This window comes from Jaculus jaculus, chromosome 3 (genome assembly GCF_020740685.1).
Source record: "Jaculus jaculus isolate mJacJac1 chromosome 3, mJacJac1.mat.Y.cur, whole genome shotgun sequence".
Taxonomy (NCBI): domain Eukaryota; kingdom Metazoa; phylum Chordata; class Mammalia; order Rodentia; family Dipodidae; genus Jaculus; species Jaculus jaculus.
The window spans coordinates 95,629,803-95,644,097 of record NC_059104.1 but is presented as its reverse complement, the minus strand read 5'-3'; the positions used below and the strand labels follow the sequence as shown (position 1 = coordinate 95,644,097).

The 14,295-nt window shown below is 46.2% G+C and overlaps 1 pseudogene; it reads left to right on the top strand.

The window, feature by feature from the left end:
- Positions 1-2,002, top strand: part of LOC123459440 — a 43,907-nt pseudogene extending 41,905 nt beyond the window's left edge.
- The last annotated feature ends 12,293 nt before the right edge of the window (positions 2,003-14,295 follow it).

Below are 14,295 nucleotides of genomic sequence, written 5' to 3'. Positions count from 1 at the left end.
ACCAGAAACACATGGTGGTGCATGTGTCTGGAATTATTTGCAGTGGCTGGAAGCCCTGGCACACCCATTTTCTCTCTCTCTTTCTCCTTCCCTCTCTGACTGTAATAAATAAATAAAAAGTTAAAAAAAAAAAAGACAGATTAAAAAGGAAGGAAAAGCTGAGTGGAGGTGGAGTTAGAGCAGAGAGGCGGCAGAGGTGAGAGGCGGCAGAGTCCGGGAAGCAGGGCACTTGCTGCGCCAGAATGCACCCCACTCCAAGGAAGCACCTTCTGGGGAGACAAAGAAGGCCTGTGCTGGCAGCGGTGTGTTGTGGGTTTTTGTTTGGGAAAGGCCTTGGCTGTGGTGTTCATTGTGGGGAGAGCCCCTGTAGGGCTGGTTGGGAGCTCCAGTGTGGCATACCAGCTATGTCAGAGCAAGGGTACCAACTGGCACATCCCAGCAAAGAGCTTGTGTGGCCTAGGGGACTGAGTCTCAGAGTGTCAGCAGATTAGCAACACCTGGACACCCGCTAGAAATGCAAACTCTCGGGTTCACCCAGACCCCCTGAGTCTCAAGCACTGGGCTCCAAGCCTTCCAGGCAGTTCTGAGGCATTCGCCTGTGAAGTCAAAGGACTCAGGTTCAATTCCCCAGAACCCATGTAATCCAGACGCACAAGGTGGCTGGCACATGCATCTGGAATTCGTTTTCAGAGGCTGAAGGCCCTGGCACACCCATTCTCTCTCTCAAATAAATAAAAATAAATACTAAGCCGGGCGTGGTGGCACACACCTTTAATCCCAACACTTGGGAGGCAGAGGTAGGAGGATTGCCCTGAGTTCAAGGCCGCCCTGAGACTCCACAGTGAATTCCAGGTCAGCCTAGGCTACAGCAAGACCCTGCCTCAAAACAAAACAAAACAAAACAAAACAAAACAAAACAAAACAAAACAAAAAACAAAAAATAAAATAAAAATAAGTAATTACTTAAAAAAAAAAAAAAGAAAAGAAAGCATGATACTCACAATCCAAGGGATGTTTTGGTCTCCATGTTTAGATAGAGCCCGGTCTCAAAGCAGCCTGGGGGGAAAGTTGAAGGGCTGGATGTCTAATCCAGACCTTTAGATATCAAGTCCATGTTCATTCTATCACCCACACAACCTCTCAGCTTACCCAGAACATTCACATGCTGCATGTTTCTTTACTTCAAGCGTCAAGCCATGCTGCATTCATTGACATGGCTCAGTTTTGCTTTTGTTTGTTTGTTTGTTTTGGAGGTGGGGTTCTGTTTTGGTGTTTTGGTTCAAGGTAGGGTCTCACTCTAGCCCAAGCTGACCTGGAATTCACTCTATTCTCAGGGTGGCCTCGAACTCACAGCAATCCTCCCACCTCTGCCTCACAAGTGCTGGAATTAAAGGCATGCGCCACCACGCCTGGCTGTTTGTTTTGTTTTTTGAGGTAGGGTCTCACTCTAGCCTGGTCTGACCTGAAATTCACTGTGTAGTTTCAGGATGTCTTCAAATTCACAGCTATCTTCCTATCTCGGCCTCTCCGCTGCTGGAATTAACAGCATATGCCACCACGCCTGGTAAACATGGTGCAGTTTTGTATAATGCTTTAAAAATACTCTTAAATTGTGTGTGGTTGAGTGTGCAAATTCACATATATGCATCTGTGTATCTTCTCTGTTACACACAGTACTCCCAGATTAATCGCCCCTCTGGCTGGTGCTCAGCTTGGTACCCAGGAGACAAAACATCTGATTTAAGCACCTGACTCACTGTCTAACCCTGGCCTGCCCGTCCCACATGCCCAGACACACACATGGCCCCTGTAACCTTGAAATAACCTTGGTGTACCTACCCAGCACCTGCAACCCATTTCCTCCTACAGGACTCCTACCTGTTACCTAAAGGCAGAGGAACTGTGCGTGGGTGCTGGCTCCCAGCAATGACAACCTTTACCACCCACTTCCTGTGTTGACTGTAATGTGCTTTTTGGCTTTTAGGTTCTGGTGCCCGAGTGAGCTGTTAACCTTCATGCTATTTCCTACTACTGTCTGAAGCTCAGTTTGCACATCTGTAATGTGGTAATAAAAGTACTGCATTTAAAGACTGTTCAGAGGATGAAAGGAATTGGTAATACGAAGAACTGCATGGAGATTGGAAGTGTAGTTTCCCCCTCAGATAGTCAGGTAAGTTTGGTCTATCCTTTGCATAGCAGGGTCTTTGAGAGTTGGTTGTGTGATCTACTGTAATTATGATCAAAAAAGTAAGGCTGAGCTGAGGAAATGACTCAGTGGCATGAAGGTGTTTGCTTACAAGGCCTATTGGCTCAGGTTTGATTCCCCAGTGCCCATATAAAGCCAGATGCACAAATGGTATATACTTCTAGTGTTCATTTATAGTTGTAGGGGGGCCTGGGTGTGCCAATGCTCTCTCTCAAATAATAAAAAAAAAAATAAGTAGAAAATAATGGGGCTGCAGAGATGGCTGAGCAGCTAAGGCCCTTTCCTGGGTTCGACTCCCTAGTACCCATGTAAAGCCAAATGCACAGAGTGGCACATGCATCTGGATTTCGTTTGCAATGGCTTGAGGCCCTGGAGCATCCAATCTTTCTGTCTCTCTTCTGTTTCTCTTTGCTTACAAATAAATAAAAATAATTTGTTTAAAAAAGAAAATAAGACTATCTGATCCCTTTACCCCTCAAAAAAATAAATACATGGCTAAGGATAATGTCAATGCCTCTTGTGCAGGTGTCTTGAGGATTTCATTAACTAAAAGTGAAGATTAGGACTGGAGTTGTACCTCAGTGATAAACTTGTGCCAGTAAGGCTCTGGGATTGATTCCTGGTTCTAGAAGAAAGAGATCTAGTGAAATATTATGATTAAGTAAAGCTAAATTTAAAAAGACAGGGCTGTGTAATTTTGGAAATGTGCAAATGCTACTATGATTCTTCTACAAGGGCCCCACGGGATGTCCCCTTTTCCTGAGGCTGATGAGATTGAAAAGCCACTCAGCTCTACTGGGCACTATTGAAAGAAACCCAGAGGAGAAACAGAGCAAAGTCTCTCCACGGGTCAGAGAGGGAGAATGTCCCAGGTTCATAAAAGGAGTAGGGCAGGGAGAGAAAAATCTATTCCCTATAGCAATGCCCAAAGTCTCTGTGGAACAATTTAATTTTTCTGTAGACATAATTATTATATCTAATCTTTGGAACAAACAGAAATTTAGTAGAACCCATTAGCAGCAAAGCGTAATTACTGAGAAAAATCCACCTGAGCTGACACTAAGCATCCACCCACGCCTATACACACACGATTAGCTTTGGCAAAGCCACCAGTGGTTATTTCAATAAAAGTGTGAAATAAGAACTGGAGTGATGGCTTAGTGGTTAAGGCGCTTGCCAGCAAAGCCAAAGGACCCAGGTTCAGTTCCTCAGGACCCATATAAGCCAGATGCACAATGTAACAAATGACTCTGTAATTTGTTTGCAGTGGCTGGAAGCCCTGGTGCATCCATTCTCTCTATCTGCCTCTCTCTCAAATAAATACATGTTTTAAGTGTGGAATAGTTGTGCGTGGTGGTGCAAATCTTTAATCCCAGCACTTGGGAGGCACAGGTAGGAGGATCGCTATGAGTTCGAGGCCACCCTGGGACTACCTAGTGAATTCCAGGTCAGCCTGGGCTAGAGTGAGTCCTACCTTGAGGAAAAAAAAAAGAAAGAAAGAAAAAAAAGGTCAGGGCTAGAGAGATGGCTTAGAGGTTAAGGCGCTTGCCTGTGAAGCCTAAGGACCCCCGTGTTTGATTCTCCAGATCCCATGTAAGCCAGATGCACAACGTGATGCAAGTGTGCAAGGCCACACATGCGCACAAGATGGCACACGCACCTGGAGTTCAATTGCAGTGGCTGGGGGCCCTGGAATACCAATTCTCTCTTGCTCATAAAAATAAAATTAAATTAAAAGGTCAGTTATGAATGGCCCTAGACACCCATTGTCTATCCTTGCATCTGAAGAGACTGGAAGATATCTGAATAGGTCCACAGTACAGAGCACCAGGATGTGAAGGGACTAGAGAGGAGTCAGGTGACAGCCACGGGTGCATCAGCTCCATAAGGCTCAGGTCAGCCATGGAGGTGACAGGCATTCTGCCTCGCTGCTTCCTACACCGTCATAAGCGAAACTGCTGGCCAGGGCCTGCTACTGAGAAACAGTCCTGAACTCCCTCGCCAGCCCTTCTCTTGGGCCTGCAATATAGCGTGGTAAGTGGACAGTGACAGGAAGAAGGAGAGGCGATAGCCCTGAGAGCAATTCCTGCCTTGTCCAGAGCTCACACACCAACATCCTCCTGCCTCTTGTCGTTGCCAGCATCACCAACACAAACACCCCCGCAGTGGGGGCCCACGATGTGCTGGGCATGACACAGTCCTTTGCACGCATTTTTTAAAATTAATTAATTTATTTATTTGAGAGTGACAGACAGAGAGAGAATGGGTGCGCCAGGGCCTCCAGCCACTGCAAACGAACTCCGGACACGTGCGCCCCCTTGTGCATCTGGCTAACGTGGGTCCTGGGGAGTCAAGCCTCGAACCGGGGTCCTTAGGCTTCACAGGCAAGTGCTTAACTGCAAAGCCATCTCTCCAGACTTCCACACATTTTTTTTCATGCAGTCCTCACAACTCCCAGACCTCCATCATGTACGTCCACATGGGCATACCATGCCTCCACTTTCTCCAAATTTTAAATGCCAGCTTATATCCTACTCCCGTGAAGTTTTCTTTGATTTTTTTTTTTTTTTTTTTTTTTTTTGCGAGTGAGCAAGAGAGTGAGAGAGAATTGGTGTGCCAGGACTGCAGCCACTGCAATCAAATTCCAGATGCATGCATCACCTAGTGGGCGTGTGTGACCTTGTGCTTGCCTCACCTTTGCGCATCTGGCTTACGTGGGATCTGGAGAGGTGAACATGGGTCCTTAGCCTTCGGAGTCAAGTGCCTCAACCGCAAAGCCAGCTCTCCAGCCCCTCTTCCCTGATCTTTGAGAAAAGAGGTGTCTAATGGCAAGAAGCAGAATTCTATATTGGCTTTGCCCTATCAACATTATTATTTTTTTTTTATCCAAAATAGGATCTCGCTCTAGCCCAGGCTGTCCTGGAATTCACTATGTAGTCTCAGGCTACCATGTAGCCTCAAGAACATGGCGATCCTCCTACCTCCGCCTCCTGAGTGCTGGGATTAAAGGTGTGTGTCACCATGCCCAGCTGCCTTGTCAACTGTTTCTATCAAGACTTGGCTAGAGGGGCTGGAGAGACAGTGGCTATAGGTGCTTGCTTATAAAGCCTACTAGCCTGGGCTTATTTCCCAGTACACACTTAAAGCCAGATCCACAAAGTGGCACATGTATTTGGAGTTCATTTGTAGCAGCAAGAGGCCTTGGCATACCCATATACTCTCTCTCTTTTTCTCTCTCTCCTCACAAATTAAAAAAAAAAAAAAATTAGACCCAAGGATGCCTTTTTTACATTGCCATCGCACCCGAAGATGGCAAAAGTTTCTCTTAGACAGGTGTGGTGGTGCTTGCCTTTAATTCCAGCACTAGGGAGGCAGAGATAGAATTGCTGTGAGTTCAAGGTCAGCCTAACACTACAAAATAAGTTCCAGGTCATTCTGGGCTAGAGTGAAACCCTACCTCAAAAAAACAAAAACAATAGAAAGCAATAGCCTAGAACCATCAACAGGAGATCCATTACACACATGTTGTTAAGCAAAGAAGAAGCTCACAGTAAAGACTGTGTGAATTCCAATAATATAAGGTTAGAGTCTTTTGTTTGTTTGTTTTTTGTTTTTTTTGTTTTTTTGAGGTAGGGTCTCACTCTAGCCCAGACTGACCTGGAATTCACTATATAGTCTTAGGGTAGCCTCGAACTCATGATGATCCTCCTACCTCTGCCTCTCGAGTGCTGGATTAAAGGCATGCTCTACCACACCCGGCCTGGCCTTTTTTTTTTTTTTTTTTAATGAGGCCTTGAACTCACTATGTAGCTGAAGATGACCTTGAACTTCTGCTCCTCCAGCCTCTACCTCCTGAATTCTGGCAATATGGGTATGTACCACCATGCCTGCCTTATACAGTGCTAGGATCAAACCTGCTTGGTAAAAATCCTACCAACTGAGCCACATCCCTATTCTCAAATGTAGTCTTAAACAAGGAAACCCGTACTTTCCTAGTCAGAGAATTTTTGGACCATTAGCCAGAAATCACCCAATCACCCAAAGGTCAAAGAACAGGCTAATGAAGGACTCAGAAACCAAGTATTTGAAAAATGGTTAAAGGGCTGAAGAGATGGCTTAGCGGTTAAGCGCTTGCCTGTGAAGCCTAAGGACCCCGGTTCGAGGCTCGGTTCCCCAGGTCCCACGTTAGCCAGATGCACAAGGGGGCGCACGCGTCTGGAGTTTGTTTGCAGTGGCTGGAAGCCCTGGCGCGCCCATTCTCTCTCTCTCTCCCCCTCTATCTGTCTTTCTCTCTGTGTCTGTTGCTCTCAAATAAATAAATAAATAATTTAAAAAAAAAAGAAAAATGGTTAAAGAGGGTATGGGTTTCGTCACGTGCCTGTCTCCAGAGGCCACTCACTGGTTGGAAGAGGTGCTATCTGGTCTGGGCTGAGGTTCAGGATTGCTGGGGATGGAGTCTAGGTAAATGTATTTTGACTTAACCCAAGGAAGAAGTTTCTAATCACTCATCCAACCTACACCAAACCATAACCTACCCCCATTCTTTCATTTTATTGTTTGAGAATGAGTGACCATGAGTATGGAAGTGCCAAGGCCTCCTGAAAGCACCATTTTGTGCAATATTTGTTTTTAATTTTTGTGTGAGAGTGACAGACAGAGAAGGGGGGCGGACAGAATGGGCTTTCCAGGGCTTCCAGCCACTGCGAACAAACTCCAGACACATGCGCCCCCTTGTGCATCTGGCTAATGTGGGTCCTGGGGAATCGAGCATCTAACTGGGGTCCTTAGACTTCACAGGCAAGCGCTTCCATTTCGCCAGCCCAATAATTTTTTATTTTTATTTTTTTGAATTGAGGAAAAGCTTCACAGGCAAGCACCTTAACTGCTAAGCCATCTCTCCAGCTCTGGCTTCCAGCTTTTCAAGCAAGGTCTGGGGATGGAATTCAGGTGCTCCAGACTGGCAAGCACTTTATCTACTGAGTCATTTCCTCTGTCCCCACACCAATTCTTTTTTTTTCCCCTCAATTTTTATTAACATTTTCCATGATTATAAAAAGTATCCCATGGTAATACCCTCCCTCCCCCACCCCCCACTTTCCCCTTTGAAATTTCATTCTCCATCATATCCCCATCCCTTCTCAATCAGTCTCTCTTTTATTTTGATGTCATGATCTGTTCCTCCTTTTATGATGGTCTTGTGTAGGTAGTGTCAGGCACTGTGAGGTCATGGATATCGAGGCCATTTTATGTCTGGAGGGAGCACGTTGTAAGGAATCCTGCCCTTCCTTTGGCTTTTACATTCTTTCTGCCACCTCTTCCACATTATACCCTGAGCCTTGGAAGGTGTGATTGAGATGTTACTCAGTACTCCAGTCACTTCTTTCCAGCACTATGATACCTTCTGAGTCATCCCAAAGTCACTGCCATCTGAAAAGAGAAGATTCTCTACCCAAAGTGAGAGTAGTGTTAATATAACGGTATAACTATTAAGAGGTATCTACTGGGCAGTTTGATAAGTATAGTATATACACTTATCCAGACATCAGCAGATGTTACACCCCTAGGGCTCATGACTACCTATTTTAAATTTTCAGTATCAGGAATGTGTTTCCCCCCATGGAGCGGGCCTCCAGTCCAGTTGGAGGACAGTTGGTTTCCACCATGACAGGTGTGCTACTATTGCACCTGTTGGCTCATTTGGCCTGGCTGGCCAAATATAAGGCTTGCAGTGTCCACTGTTGAGTATCTTCACTGGTGGTATCTCTCCCATTGAACTACATGTAGAATGGCTTCTTTCAGCTTTCTGTCAGCTGGTCCAATTCTTCTTTTATTATTTATGTATTAGAGAAAGAGAGAAAGAATGGGTGGGCCAGGGCCTCTAGCCACTGCAAACGAACTCCAGATGCATGCACCACCACGTGCATCTGGCTTACGTGGGTTCTGGAGAGTCAAACCTGGGTCCTCAGCCTTTGCAGCAAGTGCCTTAACTGCTAAGCTATCTCTCCAGCTAATTTTTAAAAATAATTTATTTATGTATTTGTACACAGAGAGAGACAGAAGGAAGAGAGATGGATAGAGAATGGGCACACCAGGGTCTGTAGCCACTGCAAATGAACTCTAGGTACAAGCGTCACTTTGCATCTGGCTTTATGTGGGCACTGGGAAACCAAGCCTAGGTCCCTAGGCTTCATAGGCAAGCACCTTAACCACTAAGCCATCTCTCCAGTCCCCAAGGTTCCTTTCAATTCCTAGGAGATCCTCTGTGCTTTATTCTCCCTGATCCGTGTGCTCAGAGTAGCGAAAGCTAAGTTGGATATGTCAAGGGGTTGGGAGTGAGGTAGAAGAATGAGCAATGCTCAGCAAACTGGGGACACAGGGAGCATGGAGGCAACCTCTCCCAGAAGGGCTCCAGACTACAGGTGCCAGACAAGAGCTCTGATTGATCCTAGTAATGATAGGATCCCGGAGAAAGGCGATTTGGCTCGTGAGGGGGTGTGATAACAAAGGTGGGGCAAAGAAACCGTATGCCATATGTGGGTGCCCCATGTGTGGTCGCTTTTACACTATCATGGACCGAGGTAAGAAATGCCCTTTCGTGGAAGAAACCCTACAAAAATGAGACTTGGAGGGAAATGGATTAATGTCTACCTAAGCACTTCATCAAAGAAGAGGCCTGGGGCTGGAGAGATGGCTTAGCAGTTAAGCGCTTGCCGGTGAAGCCTAAGGACCCCAGTTCAAGGCTCGATTTCCCAGGGCCCACGATAGCCAGATGCTCAAGGGGGCGCATGCATCTGGAGTTCGTTTGCAGTGGCTGGAGGCCCTGGTGTGCCCATTCTCTCCCTCCCTCCCTTCCTCCCTCCCTTTCTCTCTCTCTCTCTCTCTCTCTCTCCCTTTGTGATAGTTAAGGTGTTGTCAACTTGATCTGTTTAGTAATCCACAGGTTGCTTCTAGGAAGAATTAGCTAAAGGAGGAAGTCTTTCCCCCAGAGTGAGCCCTTCCCCCAGATTGGGCGGCCCCGCTCAGAAGGGGTCTTGATATAAGCTCTGGGTAAAAAGAGTTCCTTCCTTCCTCCTTCCACTTGGTTGCCGGAACTGCTCGCTATCTTCCAGCGTGGATTGAAGACCAGTGTGGACTGAAGACCAGCATTAACTGAAGACCCGCATGGATTGAAACCGAGCGGCTCCTCAGGAAGCCTCCAGGCTTTCCAGCAGGATCAGGACTGCTGAGGCATCTGGACACAGGACTGAGCAGCTACCAGGTTCGGTGATTCTCAGGCCTGCAACTGCTATTGGACTACTGTAAGCTGATCCAATAAACCTCCTTTTTAAAATAATTCATTCTAGCAGTTCTGTTCCTCTAGAGAACCCTGACTAATACACCCTCTTTCTCTCCGTCATTCTCAAATAAGTATAAAAAAAATTAAAAACAAAAAATTCATTCTAGCAGTTTTGTTTTCTAGAGAACCCTGACTAATACAGATTTTGGTACCAGAAGTGGTTCTAGAGAAACAGAATTGTAAGGATGGATTTTTCTAGTGAGCTTAGTGCTATCTGGTGTTGGCTCTCCAATTTCAGTGCTACTAAAGGCCCTACTGGTGATATGGAAAGCACTTTTACTGGAAATAAGGAGGGCACTAATAATCTATGGTGTGCACTATTTAAAGAACTCCGTGAGATAGATGTATTTGGTGACCCTGAGTCATGTCTTGTGAAGAGCGAGGAATTTAGTGACTCTGTATTTAAAACATTTGAATATTTGTGGAAAAGTAAGACCAATGATGAGGCTGGTTGGTTGCTTTTAACATTTCTGGACAAACTAGTGAGGGAACAGCAGAAGCTCAAAAAGGAAAATTCCAAGCTGAAGACCCACATACATGATCTCAAGGTTTCTAAAGGAGAGTCTACTCTCTAGCCAGAACAGAGCTCAGATTGCAGAAAAACCCAAGCTCTCAATGTGAGATTGGCTAACTTGCAATGTAAACTCAAGCCCCAGCCTCATCAGCTATCAGAAGTTACAGTGAGGGAATTGATTGGAAAAGAGTGGGATCCTGTGGCTTGGGATGGTGATGTGTGGGAAGACCCTGAAGAACCTGGGGACATCGAAGTGTTAGATTCTGAAGAAGATGTTTTGGATGAAAATATGACCTGCCTTCCCTTAGCAGCAGCTGTATCCCCACCCCCACATCCAGAAGTATTATCCTCTCCACCCCTGCCTGAGGGAATTCATCCCTCTTTGTCTGAGGAATCAGCAGGAAGTGCTGGTGCTTCTCAGTTCCCACCCATCTTTGCCTCTAGGCCTATCACCAGCCAGAAGGCTAGGCAGGCTCCCAAAAGGTGAGATAGAAAGTGTGACACAGTAGGAGGTGAGATACACCCCTAAAATACTTCGGGAGTTTTCTAATTTGTACAGGCAGAAGCATGGGGAATATGTGTGGGAATGGATTTTAAGGGTGCGGGATGATTGAGGAAGGAACATAAGATTAGATCAAGCTGAATTTACTGAAATAGGTCCATTGAGCAGAGATGTTAGATTTAACAATGCAGTTCGTACAGTTGGAAGGGGTGCCAAGAGTTTCTTTGATTGGTTGGCTGAAGTATGGATCCAAAGATGGCCTACTGTGAGTGAGCTTGAGCTGCCTGATGTCCCTTGGCTTAATGTCGATGAAGGGATTAAAAAGCTCAGAGAACTTGGAATGCTGGAATGGATTTACCATGTAAATTCATCTTTGCCCCCACAATGGGAGCGTCCAGAAGATGTGCCCTTCACTAAGACTATAAGAAACAGATTTGTGAGGGGAGCGCCAGCATACTTAAAGTCTCTCATCATTGGTCGTTTATGTAAAGAAGACCTCACAGTGGGAGCTGCAGTTGCTGCATTAGGTGATGTAGATGCAATGGGCATAACTGGATCTCGGGGTAACAAGGGCCAAGTGGCAGCGCTGAATTGCCAAAGGCGGGGTGAACATGTTTTTCATGATAGTCAGCATAGGCAAAATTATGCAAGTCAAATAGATAAGAAGCCTACTGAGTTTCTTCCTGATCTCTATAAGCAGAAAAGTTCCAGAGCAAGGAAACATAACACCACTTTGAATTATAGCAACAGAGAATCAAGACCTCTTAATCTGTTTCCAGACTTGAACCAGTTTACAGATTCTCAACTCCTTGATTGAAGGGGTGGCCAGGTCCCCTCGAGGAACCCTCCTGCAACCGCCAAAAGTTTTAATATTAAACTTACACCTATCCTTCCTCAGAGGGACCTGCAGCCTTTTGCTAGGGTAACTGTACACTGGGGGAAAGGAAATAATCAGAATTTTTGGGGCCTACTGGACACTGGTTCTGAATTGACATTGATTCCAGGAGACCCCAAAAAGCACCATGGCCCTCCAGTTAAAGTAGGTGCTTATGGAGGTCAGGTGATCAATGGAGTTTTGGCAAATTTTAGACTGACAGTGGGTCCCCGAACTCACCCTGTGGTTATTTCCCCAGTCCCAGAATGCATAATTGGGATAGATATACTTAGGAGTTGGCAGAACCCCCACATTTGTTCCCTGACTTGTGGAGTGAGGGCTATCATGGTTGGAAAGGCCAAATGGAAGCCATTGAGGCTCCCACCACCAGGGAAAATAGTGAATCAAAACCAGTATCGTGTCCCTGGAGGGATTTCAGAAATTAATGCCACTATAAAGGACTTGAAGGATGCAGGGGTGGTGGTTCCCACCACATCTCCCTTTAACTCTCCTATTTGGCCTGTTCAGAAGACAGATGGAACCTGGAGAATGACAGTGGATTATCGGAAACTTAATCAGGTGGTGACTCCAACTGCAGCTGCTGTACCAGATGTGGTTTCTTTACTTGAGCAGATTAACACGTCTCCTGGTACTTGGTATGCAGCTATTGATCTTGCAAATGCTTTTTTCTCCACACCTGTCCATAAGGACCACCAGAAGCAATTTGCCTTCAGCTGGCAAGGTCAACAGTACACCTTCACTGTTTTACCTCAAGGTTACATTAACTCTCCAGCCCTGTGTCATAGCTTAGTTCACAAGGACCTTGATCACCTGTCCCTTCCACAGGGTGTCACATTGGTCCATTATATCAATGACATAATGCTAATTGGATCAAATGAGCAGGAGGTGACAACCACTCTGGAGTTGCTGGTACAGCATATACGCATCAGGGGATGGGAAATAAATCCATCCAAAATTCAAGGACCTTCCACCTCAGTGAAATTTCTAGGAGTTCAGTGGTGTGGAGCATGAAGGGATATTCCTTCTAAGGTAAAGGACAAGTTGTTGCATTTGGCCCCTCCTACCACTAAGAAAGAAGCACAGTATCTAGTGGGCCTATCTGTATTTTGGAGACAGCACATTCCTCACTTGGGTATCTTACTCTGTCCCATATGCCAAGTGACTCAGAAAGCTCTCCATTTGAGAGACAGCTCTTGGCCTGCTATTGGGCCTTAGTGGAAACTGAACGTTTGACAATGGGCCATCAAGTTACTATGCAACCTGAGCTGCCCATTATGAGCTGGGTGTTTTCTGACCCACCAGGCCATAAAGCTGGACGTGCACAGCAGCAGTCCATCATCAAGTGGAAGTGGTATATACATGATCGGGCTCAAGCAGGCCCTGAAGGTACGAGTAAGTTACATGAGGAAGTTGCCCAAATGCCTATGGTTGCTACTCCTGTTTCAATACCTTCTGTCCCCAAGCATGCACCTATGGCATCATGGGGTGTACCCTATGATCAATTGACTGAGGAGGAGAGGTCTAGGGCATGGTTTACAGATGGTTCAGCACATTATGCCAGCACTGCCCAGAAGTGGACAGCTGCAGCATTACAGCCCCTTTCTGGGGCAATCCTGAAGGACTGTGGTGAAGGGAAGTCTTCACAATGGGCAGAACTTCGGGCAGTGCATATGGTTGTGTATTTTGCTTGGAAGAAAAAATGGCCAGATGTGCAGTTATACACTGATTCATGGGTGGTGGCCAATGGTTTGGCTGGATGGTCTGGGACTTGGAAGGAGCACAACTGGAAAATTGGTGAAAAGGATATTTGGGGAAGGTGTATGTGGATAGAACTCTCTGAATGGGCAAAGGATATGAAGATACTTGTGTCCCATGGTAATTCTCATCAGAAGGTGGCCTCATTGGAGGATGACTTTAATAATCAAGTAGATAAGCTGACCCGTTCTGTGGAGAGTGGTCAACCTTTTTCCTCAGCCACCCCTGTCATTGCCCAGTGGGCCCACGAACAAAGTGGCCATGGTAGCAGAGATGCAGGCTATGCATGGGCCCAACAACATGGACTTCCACTAACTAAGGCTGACCTGGCTACGGCTACTGCTGAGTGCCAAATTTGCCAACAGCAGAGACCAACTCTGAGCCCCCGATAGTATTTCCTGGGGTGACCTGCCAGCAACCTGGTGGCAGTTTGGCTACATTGGACCTCCTCCATCATGGAAAGGGCAGCGTTTTGTCCTTACTGGAATAGACACTTTTTCTGGGTATGCATTTGCCTTTCCTGCACATAGTGCTTCTGCCAAAACTACCATCCAAGGGCTTAGATTGCCATATCCACTATCATGGCATTCCACACAACATTGCTTCTGACCAAGGAACTCACTTCATTGCCAAGGAAATATGGCAGTGGGCTCATGATCATGGAATTCACTGGTCTTACCATGTGCCCCACCATCCTGAAGCAGCTGGCTTGATAGAACGGTGGAATGGCCTTTTGAAGAAACAGCTACAGCGCCAACTAGGTGGCAATAGCTTGGAGGTCTAGGGGAGTGTCCTCCAGCAGGCTGTATATGCTCTGAATCAGCATACTGTATATGGTACTGTTTCTCCTATAGCCTGAATTCATGGGTCCGGGAATCAAGGGGTGGAAATGGGAATGGTCCCACTTACCATCACCCCAAGTGACCCATTAGCTAGATTTTTGCTTCCTGTTCCTGCAACCTTATGCTCTGCTGGACTACATGTCTTGGTCCCAGAGGGGGAAGTACTTTTTTCAGGAGACACAAAGAACATTCCACTGAACTGGAAGCTAAGACTTTCCCCTGGTCACTTTGGGCTCCTAATGCCC